The 13,369-nt window shown below is 45.6% G+C and overlaps 1 long non-coding RNA gene across 2 annotated transcripts; it reads left to right on the top strand.

The window, feature by feature from the left end:
- The first annotated feature begins 117 nt into the window (after window positions 1-117).
- On the top strand, window positions 118-12,688 carry LOC141932797 (uncharacterized). Of its 2 annotated transcripts, none has more exons than XR_012625927.1 (3): window positions 118-792; window positions 1,535-1,637; window positions 11,502-12,688. It is a non-coding gene; the product is annotated as an uncharacterized LOC141932797 (long non-coding RNA). The 2 variants fall into 2 exon arrangements; XR_012625926.1 differs by lacking the exon at window positions 11,502-12,688 and adding an exon at window positions 2,760-3,751.
- Window positions 12,689-13,369: the final 681 nt, after the last annotated feature.

The following is a 13,369-nucleotide window of genomic DNA, read 5'->3' as shown; positions in this document are numbered from 1 at the left end:
AGCAAGGCAGGATGGAGCACTGAAGCTGCTAAAAGAGCAGATGTCAGTGCGGGGAGTTTTCACCTTCAGTCTCCCAGTTCCTTCAATGGGTTGTCCTAAATCTTGTTTTCCATGTTTCTCCCACAAAAGTCATTTGGAAACACCTGTAGGAGGGCCAAAATAAACATCAGCAGATGGTGACTGGAAAATGTCATGGGCTGCCCTTTGCCCAGGTGCCTGGAAGGGAGCAGAGCACATCACAGGGAGAGCTGGTAGTGCCCGTAGCAGTGGGCTGTGAAGAAAACAACTGGTGGGCAACAAAATGCTGGCTGCACTCAGTGACTGCTGAGAGCTGGGATGGGGATCTGGTTTCTGAATTTGGGGGAACACATCTGGACTGGGATGGACTTCTGAACTGTGTGCTTGCTTCAATACCAAATGTGTCTGAACTAAAGTGAGCTGTTGCTAAATGATACTGTGAAGCTGCTGCAAGTGTCTTGGGCAGAGATGGGAGCTCAGAGCTGCCCGCACAGAATAAAATGATCAGAGGGAAGAGCCAAGAAACACGCTTGTCTATGGAAGGCCGGTAGGATCAAACCACAGTGGCTGAACTACATGATGCATTGCAGAGGCTAGTACGAGGCACTGGGCAGTGAGGAGGCTTTTCTTCTGTTCCAGGAGAAGTTACCAAGCCTTTCCAGATGTCATTCAAAAGGAACTAACAGAAAAACAGGTGAAAAACCCGGGCGGCCCGTGAATAAACCCTCCTGGGAATATGTTCCACCGAAAACGAGGATCATACTGGCACGTCACGTGAGTCACTAGGACGCCCCAGCCATCGGGGGGGTGACACTGAACGGGCTGTGGAGGAGCCGGCCCACAGGCTCCCAGCGGGCTTTTTCCACTTAAGGCCAAGACCGGCCCCTGCACCGAGGCCGGGGAGGGGGGCCGCGGGGTAACGGCTCTCCTCTCCTCTCCTCTTTCCTGACCGCTTCCTCGCACCTCCCGCTACAGACGGCCCGGAGAGCCCGGTGTGCTCCGGCCGCGGCCGGGAGAGCGGCCAGAAGCGGGCAGGGGCGGCCCCTCCCCCCGCCGCGGACCCCCGGCCCAGTGTCCCCCCGCGGCCGGGCCCTCCCCTCCCCGCTCCCCGCGGCCGGCGGGGGCGGCCGGGCCGTGCCCGGGGCGACAGCGCCACCTGGCGGTCAGAACGAGCCGCGCCGCCGCCCTGCCGCCACCGGCCCCGGCCCCAGGGCGGCGGAGGGGGGACAGCGTGACGGGGGGGACACCCCGGGGACACCCCCCCCCCGCCCTGCCGTGTGCTTTCCCTGCCGTGAGTCCGCTTCTGACCCACCGGCACACACACAGGCGCGCACGTTCTTCTGAGTGTCTCCCGAATGCCCCGTGACAGTCACTCTGGTCTTTTCGAGGACGGTTTGCTTAATTTTATGTTCTCTGGGGTGGGGCTGTACCGCTGAAGTGCCCTGACTTCACGAAAATCTCTGACTTAATTTCTGTGTTCATTTGTTCTCTATGTTCATTTCTGCACTCAAAGCAGCAGCCTGCAGGCTGATCTTTCCCCATGATGCTCACCCTGTGCACTGCGAGGATCAAACAGGGATGACAGCAGAGATGTGAAGCGGCTACAGAAAGCATCCGAGGTGAGGAACCAAGAAGGTAAAGGTTGAAACAGCAGGCACCCATCCCAGAAATCACATAAGCCATTCACAGTGCAGGGGAACGATGAGATAAGGGCTTCTCTCACAATAACGAAGAGGAGAAATGCAGGGCTATGGAAAATTGAAAGTTATTTTCCTACACTTAGTGTAAGTCCTGAAATAGTGAAAAGTTTGGGGAAAAGCAGCTCAGTGTGTGCTGGTCCATGGACATCATCAACCTGACGGGTGCAACAGCTACCCAGGGGACGCCTGGGGCCTTTGCTGCAGGTGCTCTTGCAGAGAATACAAACATTCTGAGGATTCATGCTTTTTTGCATGTCCTCATAGGACAGCTTATAAACTCTGTGAGAACTCTGCCTGAGTTTACAGGCTCACAAAGGTACACTGCAAAACGATAAAACCAGTGTGAGTTTCAGGAGCACTTCTGTAACGTGTACAGATCTGAAATCCATGAGCACATTTTCTCATGAGACTGTGCCAGAGCCAAAACCCTGCCCCGTGTGTCACTCACCAGTGTCAGAAACCAGTGTCAGTGTTCAGTTTTGTCACCCCTGCTAGGTAGCAATGACTTCCAGCAAACTGCCAAGAGGCTGATGCCTCAAACAGGCACAGTGATGTCTAACAGAACCTGTCTGTCCACAGGAACCATGAGATATATGGGCTTAGCATCCTAACGGTCTGTGAGGTGATGCATATGGCTCTGCATCTCTGCTTATGCAGGACTCAGGTGAAGAAGTGAGGTTCCTCTGTGGCACCCAAGCCCTACAGGTCCCTGTTTTCCACTCCTTGAAAAGATTTCTTCTTGATGTAGAATGGCCTTTTAATGATTTTTCTTTTCTAACATTCACGTACATTTTGTCCTTTCAACTTACTGATAAATGTAGCAATCTGCTTTCCATTTTCACAATGTGTTTTACCCATGAACTTAATCTTCTCATCAGATGTTGAGAGCTTCAGAGGCACTTAGAAAGCTTTCGGCTCACATGCACTGCCCCAGACCACACCTTCTCCTTGAGGAATTCCCAGGCTTTCAACTTGAGACTGTGATCTCTGTAAACCCTTGTCTGTGATGTCTCAATATTTGTAATACTTCTCATTGTTCAGGATTTAGCACTGCCCAAGTGCATGGGGTGGCTTGCCATTCACCAGCAAAAATGTGCTGGGCTTCCTCCAGCGAATCTTCCTCACCTCCCCAAGATCTCCTGTGCTCACCAGCAGGCTGTCAAGGAGGGCTGGGGGCAAGAAATCATGGCTCCCTCATAAGACAATCAATAGAAAACTTTCTGCCGGCTTTTGCTGAGTCCAGGCTGTGCCTTCCACGCAGACGTCTCGCCCTGCTGTCCCCCGCAGCGCCTGGGCAGCGACCCAGCTTGGCCTCCGACGAGGACTTCGGCTTCTCCCTGTTGTAAGCTGCATCCCTGCGTGGCGGATGCTGCTGTGGCCAGACAGCGAGCACGAACCTCGCTTGGTGCCGGTGTCCTGCTGCGTCAGCCACTGGCAACCTCAGTTAGATCCAAGGAGCTGCGCAGCTGTAGACCCCGAAGGAGTTTGTGGGTGGGAGCAGAAAAGCATCGCTCTTAAACATACTGGCTTTGGGCATGAGAAAGATCGAGTCTTCAAATTGTGCCTGGACTATTCAGTGCTTCATAAGCTTTGGCACAAGAGAAGGGAGAGCCTGGGAGTTCCAGTGAAAGAAAAAAGTCCATGGTACATAAATAAGATTTAAAAGTAATGGAGCTGTAAGAACAATAATTGCAGAACTACATGCTGGTAAATTTTTATCACACAATAATACATATGGCAGCAGCAAAGAGAGTCTCTGATTTCTTTGCTTAAGTATATAAAGTACACGCATTTATAAAAGCAACCATTCCCATTCTGTTATGCTGTTCGGAATGTGTTTGAAAAGCACATTAAAGTGTGGGGAAGTGTCCAAAAAAGTTGGATCGGTCTGGTTTATGACTGACAGGAAAGGCCAAGCAATTATCTGAACTCCTGATGGGACAATTTTGTTCAGATGTATTTTGGGGTCAGGAGGCAAGGATTTCATCAGAGAGAGTTCTTCAGCATATGAAACATACAATGTGTCCAAAACAAGGTCTGAAGTTGATTAGACATAAGTATTCAAAAGGAAATGATTTACATGACAGCCCTGGATGTATCGTCCTCTCAGTAGGATCTGACCCAGCAAGGCTGAGATAACTTACTTATAAAATAGGACTTGTGGACCCAGCTAGGCAAGTCTTTTTTTTTTTCATTATAATACTTTGCAGTGAATTACTATATAAATCTTCATGAAACAGGTGAAAATATAAGAACAGTTCCTCAGCTGGTGTAAATCAGCAAAACTCCACCAACTGTGCTGGTTTACATCAGCACAAAACTGGGACTGTGGTTTCTAGATGGGCTGAAAGGTTTTGCTGTGTTTGGATGCTACCTGTCAGGTGCTTTGAAAGAGGCATTTTGAGACATTTTTACTCCATTTCTAAGTAACTACCATGGACATATGACAGGTTCATGCATTTTAGTGGAGTTCCTGTAAAAGGGTGCCAGTGTGATTGCGTCCAGCATCCAGGTTGCCGGGCGGTACTGAGGTCATTCCCTCTGATGCAGCACACGTCACATGCGTGCACAGCTTTGTCATGGCCACTGGCTCATGGGGTCCGCCCAAGGACAGATGCCAAAGCCAAAAGAGACAGCTCCCTTGTCACCAGGGGCTTTGCCACGAGGAGCACATGGGGGACACCTGCAGTTTGCAGTAGGCAGCAAGAGGATGGGGTCTTTTCGTGGTGCAACATTTCCCTCTTCTTTATCACCTTGGAAGCCATATGATCTCAGTGCCTTCATAGGGAAAGATCACATAGAAGGTATTTTAAAAAAAAAATAGTTTTCCTGTATTTTGTCTTCTTCTTTTTTCTCCTGTTAATTTTTTGGGGGTATTGCAATAGACAAAGCAGCCTATCTGCAAGTGGTTTAGCCTTGCTGTGTTTAAATGTTGTTGTTTATTTCTACGCATTTTGCATTTTTGTCTTCAAATTCTGGCACGCACGCAGAGTTTGCTGTGAAAAATGGAGAATGGATATTTTAAAATTCAAACAGGTTCACTTTTGCAAGCTTTCTTCTTACAGGTGAGATCCCTTTCTCACACCTTCTTAGAGGGCTTTGCAAATGTCCCTCATGCTTTTAGCAAGACAGGCTTGATGTCTCCAGAAGATTTATTATGAGTCACAACTTAATCAAGGAACTAAGAAAGATTCATTTTTCATGTAACTTGTACAGCATCATCACCTGAGAGACTCAGCACTAGTAAATCTTGCTGGCATACTGAGAAGGGTGATCCCAAATTTTCGGAGACTTCCCAAATGCAGACTGAAGAGATACACTGCTTTATGTCTCCTTCCAAGCCGAAAAGAATTATGTTTGGGAAATAAGCCCTTTAGATGGTAATTTAATTTGGGGCAGATGTGCCCAACAGCTATGACATCATCCTAAAGCAGGTCTTTTCTCCTTCTCTGCGCATCCCCCCCAGCTTTACAGGAAAGATACGGAATGTAAAGGGATTTATCAGGTGTCTTATCATAAATGTGCTTTATATCCTGAACTGTTTCTGTGAGCTGGTTCTCATAGGTAAGACCAGCTGTTAGCTCCAAATCAGGACAAATAAAAGAAAAAAAAAAAAGATTGTGCACAGGAAAGAAAGAAATTCCAGCAATCATGCATATTGTGGGAAAGAAGAATAAAATCAAATATACATCTCATTTGTCTTTAAGCATGTGATTTCTTTCGCTGTCAGAACTGTAGGTGAATTTGCTTTCATCTGAAAGTGAATTCAGCTCTGGATTTAGCAGCAAACAATGTTGCTCGCAGTGAACCTGGAGAAACTGTCTTCGACTGGTAAATCAGGCTCCATCCGTTTAATCATTGGCAGCCAATGCAGATGTAAAGTAATGCTGCCTGTCATGGTGGTTTTGGCTCTCTGAACACCCTTCCTCAAAACCTTCACCCACACCCAAATTAATTTAACATCAATTAACAACTACCATCATGCCCGAGGAATTCACGGATGGCCAAAGTTAGGTGCCGGGGACCTGGCAAGTGCCCAGTGAATGCAGGTACCTCCTGGGAGGAGACAGCCCTGGAGACTAAATCAGTCCTAATTTAGTTGAGTTTTACGTGGCCTAGATCTTTCCCCTATTCCATACCAGAAGAATTATATTGGAAGGAAGAAACAGGGGATTTTGTAGCATGCTTTAGTAGGTGTAGCATAAAAGGGATTTTGTCTTCATTTTCCATAGATGTATTGGGAAGCACGGAAAGCCTGTGGTCTTTTCTCAGAGGCTTTTTTATATAATGCTTTTTTTTTTTTTTTTATGTGAAGGGCTTCAGGTTTTCACAGTATAGTAATGTCCATCCTTTAGACGAAAATGCAGAGATCTCTTGGCATCGGGCAGCTTGTAATGGGGAACATGTAAGATGCCTCATCACTTCACCCGGTGCCGAATGTTCTCCCATCACATGATGGAAAACCCCTGTGCTTTCACCACCCAAACCCCACGTTTTGTTGGGTAAGGGGGAAAAGTGCCTACCCCAAAGAAAAAGGCTGCTGAGACAAGAAGTATTGCTCATCACTGCGTGGTGCTTGCTGGGAGAACAAGATGACCCATGCTGGTGCTGAGGGCCAGGGGAAGCTCTTCATGTCCATAAAAGAATAAATATCTGCTTAAATTAACAAAGAGGAGGGAAAAATGCTAAATGAAAAAAAGAAAAAGGAGCTAACTGCAATACTCGCTCTTTTTGCTCTTTAAATATCTGCAGCCAGCAATGTTCACAGTGAGTGCCAGGAATATGAAAAGGTTGATGAAGGGCGAGCGCCAGCAGTCTCAGCCTTTTCACACTTGTTGCTGCTGAATCATACATAACTCCACATAACTCCACATAGCCCCGTTTGGGGCTGTGCGAGTCATTGCCAAGATAGTGACATCTTTGGGCCAGTGTAGATTTTTGAAGTGTGGAGAGCTGTATTGACTATTCTGAGGGAACTGGGGGGGTAGGATTTATCCAAACATGACAGAAATATGTGTATCTGGGAAAAAACAAAAAAAAGAGATCATGATAAAATTAATTTTTACTGCAGCCCTTTAGGTCTTGGCTTTGTGAAAACTGTTTCAAGCCATTGCCTTTCCTTAGGCAGGTCAGCGGGCCAAATCCAATGATAAATACAAAACTCTGAGATCATTATTCCCTTCTTGGATTTTAACTGATGAAAAGCTCCGTTCTGTTTGGCTGGGCTGTGGTCCAAAGCCCAGTGACCACCCTGCTGCAGCAAAATGCTGAATTAGGGTATTCTTGAAAACCTAAAACATCACTTATTCTTTTCCTGATAGGAAAAAGATAAAAGTCTGCCGAATCTCTATCTTTAATCATTTGTGCCCTCACAATCATCTTTCTCTAGGCTTGATAAAACCCTCTTGCAGTTGAAGGGTGTAGCAGTTGGGGCGTTTGGTGCCAGCAGATTTTTGTGCTGAGATTTCACTCCTTGAAGGCAGGGGAAGGCTGGCTGCCAGCCCAGCAGCGTGTGGGCAAGGCTGCCCGAAGCCTGCAGTGGGCTGGGGTTGTGTTGCTGGCTGAGCAGTGGCTAGGACACTCATCCCTGTGCTTTTTGAAGGTGTCCACCAAAATCTGGGTTGAGAGCATTGTTGTCACTGGTGTTGGCAACATCAACTGAATCTTGGTTAAAATAATGTTTTATTTCCACAGGTTTTAATCTGGGGAATGATCTCAGTGCATTTTCTAAATAGTCTTAAACACTGATTTCCAGTGGTCCTGTATGTTCAAGATGGAATATTTTCATGTTAAACTCCTCCTTCTGATTTTAAGTGAGGGTGAGCATTTCAGGACAAAAAGAAACCCAAGCCACTTAAACCTATCCACCTCCACTGCAGTAGGTGAAACTTGGTTTCCACAAGAATTCCCAAGCATATTATGGCAAATTTCCCCAACCTTTCTGCAGCTGTGCTGGCAGGAGGCCAGCAGGCTAAAGGCAGTATCAAATTGAATGTAAAGGTGCAATATACATAGCCCAGAGCTACCAGCACAAAAGGCTCTGCCCTGGATCCTGTGGCTGCAGACCACTGTGGCACCCAGTGCACACCTGGCCCCAGGCAACCAAAATGTGTATTGAAAATTATTTGTCTCTTCCCTTATGATGAATAACAAAGTCCCGTTACTCCTGGAGCATCTTCTTCAAGCTTGTGCTTGAGAAGCTCAGCCAGCCTTCTCCTGTGCTCTCCCAGGAGGATGTTTCAACTCCCTCTGGGGGATCCTCCACCTAAAGGAGATTCCCCCAAGCTTTTCTTCCCTGCGGCGGGCACCTTTCTTGGTCTGGGTAAAACAATGTCTCTTCATTTTCCGAACTCCCTGTGAGGGCTGCATGGAAATGTTAATCCTGTCTTGAATCAAGGAGAATGATTTTTACGTTGCAATGGCAACAGTATGACACACCTCAGACTTTCCAGGGCTGTGGGTGCTGCTGCTCTCACTGCTGGCTGTCAGAGGTGTTGGATTTTGGTTTGGAGGGGACTACAGATGAACTCAGGTCTGGATGTAGGATGAAGGAAGGAGCCTCCAGACAGGCTGCTGCCTGTGCAGGATGCTGCCTTGCTCTCCTCCTTCCCTTCTTAGCTGTTTCCTTAGATGCCTGGTAGTAGCATTACAGACTCATGATCATTGCAGGCACAAGCATTTATCAGCAGTAAGAAATGCTGTATTTTAACAGTGCATTTTTTTTACAGTTTTAAAATAACATTTGCCAAAAACTTCCCTGACCCCAGTTGATGCTTTGCAACTGGTTGGGCAGGAGTCCTACTCCTCATGCTTGGCACAGCATGGCCAAGGCAAATCTGATTCAGAAGAACAAACATGTTTCCTCTTGGTGACAGGCAGGGAGCAGCAATACATACCTTGACTGGAGTGGGGCATTTGAATGCATCCCCCATGATGTTCTTATGAGGCCAGGTAAGGACATAGAGGCCATATGAAATCATTAGTCAGTGGGTGCACAAGTGGCTGAAAAACATGCTGAACTTATCACGGTTTGCCATCAAACTGAAAATTCATTTTTAGTGGGGTCAACCAGGGTCTCTCCGGGGCCTGTTTCTGTTTGATATTTTCACTAGTAACTCGGATAATGGAATAAAGTATGCTTATAAAAATGGCCCATCACACTAAACTAGGAGGATTGCAAGCATATTGGGGCCCAGGACTAAAATTCAAAACAGCTATGAAAAATTGGAGAGTTTTTCCAGAATCAACAAATGGAACCAAAGAGAGACATGTGCAAAGTGCAAGGAGGTCAAAAGGACTTGTGTTGAAACAGGGGGTGACTGACCAGATGGCAGAAGAGACCTGTGAATAAGCACAGACTGCATGACCACAGTGACACCCATGTGTGTACTCATGGGGATGGGAAAGCCAAGGGCTGGATGATAACTTCATGGTGCTGGGAACTTCTCAGCTCAAGTGCTGTGTCCAGCACTGGGCATCACCTTTTAACAAAGATGTAAATGAAATAGAAAGCCCTGAGAGACCAACAAGTGTGTTAAGAGGTTTATAAAACCTGACCTGTGAGGAGAGGTTGAAAGAGCTTGGGGTTGTTTAGTCTAGTGAAGAGAAGATGGATGGGTCTGGAGGGAGCAGGATAACAGCCTTCAAAGATTACTGTAAAAGAGGATGAACATCTGTTGCCTTGATGTTCACTGAGACTGGAACAAGGAGTAATGGGTTTAACTGGAAGCAAGGGAGATTTAGATCAGATATTAGGACAAACTCCCAACTGTAATCAAAGATAAACTCAAGAGCAGGCTACCTTTGTGGGCTGGGAGAGCACAGACATTAGAGGTTTTTAAGAACAGATTAGAGGAACATCTGTCAGAGATGGTCTATTACAGCTCATCTCACCTCAGCACCAGGGAATAAGCCACACAGCCCTACCTTTCTGGGATTGCTTTATCTTTCCCTGCAGTAATTTGGTGGAGTTTTGCAGGAGCTGAGGGATCTGTGTCAATAGCTCTTGGTCTGTTGCTTGGGAAGCAGAGCAGCTCCGACAGGAGGGAAACCCAAACATCTACCTGACACATGAGTAATATGAGCACATGGTGGCTAGTACTTACACAGGCATGATCCAAATCTGCATGTCTTTGCTTACAGAGCAAGATATTTCAGAACTCCACTTAAATTCAGGTTGTCCTTGAGCTTCCTCTCTCAGTGGGATCCTTCCTTAACACATCTCCTAAGGCACCTGAAAGCAGTGATGAAGTTCTCTCAAGCCTCATTCCTGATGTTTAAGCAGGTTTGGTACTTGGAGGCGGCGCTCACAGGAACCATCTAACACCACAGTACTGATGTTATAAATTGAGTCAATCTCCATGACACAGTTCCTAAATAAGGTGCTAAAAAGTAAAACATCAAAGCTGCAAATGGCAAAAGCAACCACACTGCTTTGTACATCAAACCAGTTGTAGATCGGTAACTCATTGTCTTCCTATTTCCCTACCTTTTTTCAGTGTGATACAGCCTATGATAAAATGTGCTTTTAAAAACAGATGGTTAAACAAGATGTGCAATCTGCTTACTATTATAGCTTCTGCCCCAAGCTGTGAAAGAGTGCCTCTTCACTGCGACAGTCCAGGATAATTTGAGCATATAGGTTTGTGTTCTAGGAAACAGTAAAAATTGTCTATTCAATGATAAATAGTTGTCTCTTCTTTAGAAGCACTTGTTATCACCTCCTCATACTGAATATTTTTAGTACTAGCAAAGTATCTTCTTTTCAACTCCCTTGAGACATCTGCTCTCCATATGGTAGACTTGCCTCTGCTTCCACAGCCTGTTTCTGGGAAGGAGACTCCCGATACGACAAATTGGAATTATTTCCAGGTCTTCAAACACTTCACTAGTTCCTAACTCATGGAATTGACCCTAGCAAATTCTGCACAATTGCACATGTTTTAATCCCTCTTGCCTACCTAATTTTTGTCATATTGCTTCCACTGTCAGTAAATTGCCCTTAAAACATCTATGTGAGGTTGTCGGTGGCAGAGAGCCACTTGGGAGCCAGTGCTGGTGCTGAGCCCACCTATGGTACATCGACCCACCAAGCCATCCTGCTCCTCTGCTCCTTGAAGGAAACCCGCTGGAAGCAGCACAACCCCATCCCAGACGTGACGGTGGGGCTGTTGGCACGACAGCACAGCCCCTTTGAGCATCCAGCTCCTTAGCACCATGACTCATGCAAGTAAAACTGGGCCATCCCATCGCTATGGACCACGCTGTTTGCTTTCTGTGGTTTCTAAACCTAATTCTGTGGAGAGAAGAGTCCTTCTGCAATCACACAGAAAGGGGACAGCATTTTTTTTTCTTTTGGTTTGGCAGCAAATGCCAGAAGATGGATCAAGAGCTAAAAAATAATCGCTCATGTTTGTGTGTTGTGTGTATATCTATAGTTACCCTCTTATTCCCCACTGTAGCCTGTGATGTATGTATACTCTCTGACCTTGCACTGTAAAACACATGCACTATTCAAATATATTTCCTCATGCCTTACTATAGGAACTGTCAGTTTGAATTTTTCTAGAAGCTGTTACAGTACAAAGAGACACAAAGGTCTGTCAAGCAATTCATTCTGCACAACAACATGATATTGTAAGTATCAGCAAAGGAAAACCACACAGCTGATATTTGAAGGGCAAGACCTTCGTAGAGAGTCAGTGGACAGCACTGAATATTGATATCTCTGATGCGTAATGTTTGCATATGTTAATAACACCCATTCTTCTTCTGTGATTACAGAAATCAGGGAAGTGACACACCAATTGGAAGAAAGCTGTGTGTGCGGGGAGGAACAGCATCAACACCCCGCTGAGCTGCAGAGAAGTGAGGAGTGCTCTACATCAGCAGACCCCCCATCGTGCTGACCCCCCAGCACACCGCTGAGCTTAGGTTATACTGAATGAGCCGTGATTTTGTCTTGAAAAGCTAATGCTTTAAACTATCCACACGATATTTTTTTCCAGGATCTATAGCTAAAATTCCAATGGTATAATATGTGGCCATGAGAAATGCATCTAGCCATAACATCTTTTCTATGGTACCTATTAAATCCTTCTTAATTAGAAATAAGTCAATTGTTTTGGCAGCTGAGTGCCATATACAAAATACCTGGAGAAAAGTATTCCAGATCCTACTGAAAATACTGGGGACAAAGTAAAAGCAGAGTAACCCAGATGAAAAATAAAACCTGAGGAAAAAACCCCAATGTTTTTCTTAAATTTTTGGTTAGTGAGAAAGAAACCTACCCGGCTTTTTATTCTTTAAGTAATATATATGGAAAGATTTTGTTTCTTTCAAATTAAAGTAGTATGTGGACTTGCTCTTTTGAGATAGCTCAGAAATCTGTTTTATGGAGATGCAAATAAACTTCACATATGAAGCAGCAGATAGGGCACATTCAGCATGTTATCACTTAGCTTCTGCATATAATACAGTTTCTGCTGCTAAACAATATTAAATGTTTTAGTAATTCATTGCATCATTAATTAAGGACCTAAAGGGCAAAGATGTGTCAAACTGAGTACACTGCTTTGTCTCAACTTTTCCTACATCCAAGGTTACAGCCGGACAGTTCAGTGGCATGTTCCCAAACACTGAGCCACTGCCAACATTTTCTTAATGGGATTAAATTGTGCCTTGTTACTGTACAAAGACACCTTTTAAATACGCTTGGCCATTTATTTGATGTATGATTCTCTTTAGCTGAATTATTATCCTGAATTTGTGTATAGTAAACTCTTTACTTCATTACTTGCTGTAATTCTTCTCCTAAAATGTATCCAATTAGTGACAGAGATATTAATAGAATGGAGAAGCAAGACGGGTCATTTAGAAGTTTTTCCCTTCTGTTAGTATCTTTATCAATAATTGAATAAATACTAAGAGAAGTACATCATCTTGATGTATGTACAATAAAAAAAAAATGAAATTGATAAACAAGTGTCTGGAGGAACTATCCTGAAATGACACCATGCCTTGCAGAGCCAGAAGGAGGGGTTTACAGACCACAGTAATACTAACCACAGATAAAACAAAGGACAGGCCGGTCAGGGACAGGGCTCAGAAGCTGGGATGGTGATGGTGAGGGATGGGGATGGGGATGGGGATGGGGAGGGAACTTCTGCCAAACTGGGCCTCTGGCATCTTTCTGCCACAGGCAATAGAGCAGCAGGGATCATCAGACAAAGTCATCTCTGGGCCATGATACAGGCAGTAGCCACAGTCACAGCAGATTAAATATGCTGAAAAAAATTTCCAGTTGCTGCAAATTCTAAATTAGACTGTAACTAAAAGGCAGTTTTCCCTCCCTCGAAGCTGGGCACTCAAATGTCTACAGCATGCTCAGGTTTGCCAGACTCCTTTCCTCCCAGTTTGCCAGGCTCCTTTCCTCCCAGCTCCTCTCCCTCCCCTGAAAGCATCAGCTCAGCCTCCCAGCCCTGTGCGGCACAGGCAGGTGTCTGTGTCTTCCTGTCTTGCACTGCTGAGCAGCCTGAGTGAGCCAAGGCACCAGAGCCCTGCGCCTTGAACGAGCACAGCAAAGACACATACTCTGCTGCAAAGGCTGCTTTCAAGATCTCATATGAAAATTTGTTGACTGTTGCTTTTGA

This window comes from Strix aluco, chromosome 1 (assembly GCF_031877795.1).
Source record: "Strix aluco isolate bStrAlu1 chromosome 1, bStrAlu1.hap1, whole genome shotgun sequence".
NCBI classification, from domain to species: domain Eukaryota; kingdom Metazoa; phylum Chordata; class Aves; order Strigiformes; family Strigidae; genus Strix; species Strix aluco.
This window is presented reverse-complemented; position numbering and strand designations above follow the sequence as displayed.